This window comes from Solanum pennellii, chromosome 5, assembly GCF_001406875.1.
Source record: "Solanum pennellii chromosome 5, SPENNV200".
Classification (NCBI taxonomy): Eukaryota; Viridiplantae; Streptophyta; class Magnoliopsida; order Solanales; family Solanaceae; genus Solanum; species Solanum pennellii.
In genome coordinates, this window is record NC_028641.1 from 45,951,768 (window position 1) to 45,957,406 (window position 5,639).

At 32.7% G+C, this 5,639-nt stretch overlaps 1 pseudogene; it reads left to right on the plus strand.

Annotated features, from left to right (window-relative positions):
• Nucleotides 1-464: 464 nt before the first annotated feature.
• Nucleotides 465-5,639, plus strand: part of LOC107020095 — a 24,607-nt pseudogene continuing 19,432 nt past the window's right edge.

Sequence of the window (5,639 nt, forward strand, 5' to 3'; positions counted from 1 at the left end):
CAAGCTTGTGACGTGCATCACTATGTAAGGACTAAAAATACAGCTTTAAAAAGTTGTTCCCAAAGCTATTTAAATTGTACTTTAAATATATAATATATATTTTATTTTATTTAACAAGGATAATTATGTAATTTTTCCATTAAATTTGGAGATTTGTAGAGGATGAACAAGGGAAGATGGGTAATTTCGCTGTACTTTTTAGATCTGTACATTTATTGTCTATCCACTTTACTTCTTTCCTTGTTTTCTTCTCCTCCACATTTGCTTCTACATTGATTTCTCCTCCACAGTTCCTCTCCATTAATATCCATTTCTCCTCAAATTTCTCTTCAATGTTGCTGTCCAAATAATACAAATTAGAGGTTTTATCATATAGTGGTCAGAAATTAGAGAGAAGAAGAGGTGTAGAATACAACTCAGGTAACAATCTTTTTGAGCTTAAATTTGAACAAATTATTGTTTTGTTCTTGCATGCAGCATCAGATATGATTCTTGTTGCCATGAGACTATTTTGGTGTGTTTTGTTTCTGGTCTTCAAATTTGAATGCTTCAACAAAGGTTGTTCATCTTCTCAACTTATAAGCTGCATTTTGGACTAAACTAAAAGAAAATTGTGGGTGTATATAGGCTTCTGTTTATCCGAGAATTAAGGTGATATTTGACTCAAATATTGGTAGGGCGACAAGTAGTTGTGTTTATAGAAATTATACATTTGTGATTGCACTGTCCATGTGTGTTTTCATTATATTACTTACTTGGTGCGACATTGTTGTTGACAAAATACATTTATGTGAAGAATTTAAAAGTAGAACCCTCTGTTCTGATTATGCAACACATTAGAAGTAATGTGCTTATAATTAAAAAAAATTATATCATCTTCTTATAGTTAGTAGTAACTTAATTTTAGAGTTTTTTTTATACGTTAAAAATGATTTATAGTTTAAGACTTTTTGTAGACAACAAATTTTAAAAGTCTTAGGTTCGGCTTAAGTATATCAGCAACCTCTATACATTTTGAACTGAACCCGAGGAGAGGATAAAGTAATGAACTCGCACTATGTCTTCACAACAAAGCCTGACATACTGTTCAACCGTGAAGTTACTTCCATGATTCATCATCATCATTGCCAAATGACATTGAATGGGAAAATTTTTTTTTATTGTATTACTATTCCGTGGAATGATAGTTACATTTCATTTGAAATAACATTCGAAGCAAGATAAAAACAAAAGACCATATAGGATATGCATATGCTATAGGGAGGGATAAGTGTTATCTCACTTCTATCTGAGCTACTGCCCCTTCCGGGCCTCTCATCATGCACATTTGTACAGTTTGGCTCCACAATATTTTGAAATTTATCTAAGATAATTCAGTGCTCTGACATTAATATATGCACAAAGTCTTCCTTTGCGATGCTCGACATATACATACCAGTAAATGAATTCTTGTTTTCAGAAGTCTAGAGAAAAGAAAGTAAAAACCATTCACTAGGTGAAGTTTTTATTATTTGTTTTATTGTGCATATCTTTTCCCAAACTCATCCACTTCTATGGTTTTGATGTACCTGGGAGGCACACAATGTTTCGAGAGTACGCAGATGAGTCAGCTACAGGGAGTTGTACCATAAACTAATCTTCAGTTACTGATGGTTGTATGATTGTGTACATGCCTACTTGGGGTCTTTATAGTGTTAAACTGGTCAGAAGTGGAAATGGATCAATGGTTGTTTATCCCCACACCTGCTTTAGATCATGGTAATCATCAATGTCATTGATAAATTGTAAAATTAGTTTAACAAATCATGAACTACTTGAAACATGAATAGAAGAAAATAGAGATAATGTGTCTGCCCTGTTGTTATCCCTTTCTTTGATGAGAATTAATTGTTGCCTTTGATGAGGTTGACTGCTATGGTTTGATACCTCATTTTGNTGAGGTTGAATCATTATTGCGTTTTGATCTTTTTCTGCTCCATTTTTTTGATGTATTTTAAACCATGGGTTGCTGATTTTGTATCGTATTGCTGCTGAGTCTTAGACTAAGCTATTCGTTACACTTCTGATCAAATTGCAGTCTACTGTTGCTATGTGTCGAGCTAAATTTTGATACACTTTTGGATATATTTGAGCTAATGGTTTGGCTATGTATTTGGCTAAACTTTGCTGCACTTTTAAGTTAGCCAACTGCTGCACTTTTTTCAAAAATATTGCTGCTACAAATGTTGCACTTTGGACAGAAGTTGAGGCTTAAGGAATGCTGCATTTTTGCTAAACTATTGCTGCATTTTTTAGCTGATTGGGTTTCATTATTGCTCTGCTTTTTATGCTGGTATTATCGCGTTGGTTGCTAGAGATGCACTTGCAGTCCTACGTTATTTCTACAATGATAAAATTGAATACTATATGCATGGTATTACAGCTAAAACTCATACAGAAAAATGTATTAAAACTTAAGAACATCTATATGCCGTGCTTGAAGATATTAAACAATTAATACATTTGTTGGTGCTATATCTTATAATATACAAGATACTTAACAAACTGAAAGGAGATTCCATACAGAATTACATAGGGGGTATATAGTTCCACATAGCTCCAATGTTATATATCTTGATTTTCATTATAAGTGGTTGGCATCCGTTTTACCTTGAATAGCATCTTATTCATGCTTTTAGCTGTCAAGTGATAATTTCTGACCTTGAGCCAATTTTTAATAACATTAGTTAAGGCATGGGTGCCTATAGATTTTAATTTCAAGAAAATATTTGTTTAAAACATTTCTGGTTAGGATTTTAGGGAGAATAAGAGGTGTTTGTATAATAGTCACAAGTGATAATTTCTGACCTTGAGCCAATTTTTAATAACATTAGTTAAGGCATGGGTGCCTATAGATTTTAATTTCAAGAAAATATTTGTTTAAAACATTTCTGGTTAGGATTTTAGGGAGAAGAAGAAGTGTTTGTATAATAGTCACGCATTTTAAGGATAATTTGCTTCTTATCTTGAAATAATGTTTGAAGTTCTTCCCCTTTCATTGTTTTAGCTGTCATTAGATTTAAAGATTATCGATATCTCAATATTTGGCTCTGTAAAATTAATGTTATTAGTTAAATAATTGTGATTGTTTGTCTTGTTCTCATTCTAATTTTTATTTTTGTGAACACTACATTGATATTTCTCAATGTATGCCCTTTTTCTCCGACTTATGCATGTATTTTTTCCATATTGCATTAAATTGTAAATTAGTTTAACAAATCATGAACTAATTGAAACAGGAATGGAAGAAAATAGAGATAATGTGTCTGCCCAAGAAAGAACTTCTGAGAGAAATTTGCGTCGTCGTACCAGATATGCACAAATGTCACCAGAGAGAAAGCAATTATCTTTATCCGAGCTAAGAGAAAAAAGGGCTGAGTCAAAAAAAAAAACACCTTCATCAATCAAATACTACTGCCGCTCTTACAATCAGTATTTCTTCATTATCTCCTCAGGAAGGTTAGCTGAGCATATTCTTGTCTTCCTTCTATCTTCTGAATATCTACAACTATATAGTTAGACGCTATTACTCTTACTATAGCTATTTTTCTCATTTTGTAGTTGAAGCTTCTGAAGCCACAAACCTACCAGTTACTTTAACTACAGGACATCATCAATCAAATAGTACTGGCGCCCTTACAATCAACACTTCTTCTTTATCTCCTCAACAAGGTTATCTAACCATACTTAGGTAAATCTGTTGTAAAAAAAAGACAGCAAAATTGTGTTAGTAGTTTTCACGTATAGGATCAAACATAATGGACGCGTAGTGCACTTACGAGAAATAATAGCTGAAATTTTCCTATTGGGTTGGGGGTTATCGAATCTTCACAGTTCACATGAGTTGCTTCTCCTGTGCCTTATTTTGGTTTGATCTGCTAAGAGTTTCGTTTCCATATTGTGCTTTCTTCTATTTTTTATATGATTATATATGAATTATTTGTGTATATTGTTGCTAAGTGAATGGTTTGTCAATTACAAATAAACACTTCTGAGCCCTAGGATGCCCAACATTTTATTTGTGGGAAAAAATATTATATCGTTATAACAACATTTGCTTAGAAATAGGTATAAAAAAATTGTTCAGTTCATTACATGTCAAGTATTTATTCCGGAAGTCATTACATGTTGTGTTATTCTTCCAAGACATAATATGCTCTTTTACAAAGCTTTGATTCTACAGTCATATAAATAATTTTATGTTGCTGCCAGAGACATTTTGTTCTTACCACAGTAGATGTAAAATGTTACTGCCTGTTTAAATTTAGCAAAATCAAAACGAATTACCTCCGCTCACAAGCTAATTCTAACAAAAAAAAGGACAACTTGTGAAATGATTCTGAGTCGTTGGGATGAATCATTAGCTGCAACTCTATGTTCTCCTCTAATATAATCAATATTTCCTTAAAATATACCATCTAAAATATACATGTAGAGGACAGTTCATGTTGTATGCGCCAAGATTCAACTATGGAGACAAGCAATCATTTATTTGTTGAATGTGAATATGCTAAAAAGTAAGAGATACAGTAACTCAATGGATAAAAGTCTGTCTACCTACAAGAGGTTTCAAGGAAACAGTAGAAATGATCAAGATAAAACATTGGAAGAGTTTGAAGAAGCAAGTGATAGCAGCTGTGTGGGGAGGAAGGCAAGGAATTGGAAACACTTCAAAGGAGTGCATATGCAATATACAGAGATAGTGAACACAATTAATAGAAATGGGTGAAACAATATTAATGTTCAATAATACAATAAATCCAAGTAGGTGTAGTCGTGTTTTGGCAAAATTATGTAATTACATGTATTTACTTTTCCTCAATATGTTGAGGTTTGGATGATTATAAGTCTCTTTTATGGTTTTTATGTTAATAATATTCACATTGGTTGCCAAAATACTTGAAGTTTTCTTTCAACCATCAGATGAAATCATCTTGGTCACCATTTTGTAGTTGCAGCTTTGAAATGTGTCTTTTGAATATCTATAGATATAGTTTGACCCTTCATCTCACCTACTCTTACTAGAGCTTTTTTCCTCATTTTGTAGTTGAAGCTTTCGAAGTTACAAACCTAGCAGTTAATTTAACTACAGGAGAACATCAATTAAATAGTACTGGCGCCCTTACAATCAGCACTTCTTTGTTATTTCCTCAAGAAGGTTAGCTAACAATATTGTTACCTTCCTTTCCTTCAATCTGTCTTCTGAATATCTACAGCTATAGTTAGCTACTTCAGCTCAACTACTCTTACTAAAGTTATTTTCCTCATTTTGTAGTTGAAGCTTCTGAAGTTATAAACCTACCAGTTACTTCAACTAGAGGAGAAAGTATAGTTAATTGCTTTATCTACCTTTGTCACGACCCAGAACCGAGCCGCGACTGGCACCCACATTTACCCTCCTATGTGAGCGAACCAACCAATCTAAACCTTAACATTTCAATTTAATATCAACATAAAGCAATGCGGAAGACTTAAACTCATTAATAAAAGACAATTCAATAACTTCTAAAATTCAACATCTATTATTTCCCCAAAATCTGGAAGTCATCACCACAAGAACATCTATGATCAAATTACTAAACTAAGAGTATTCTAAGAAG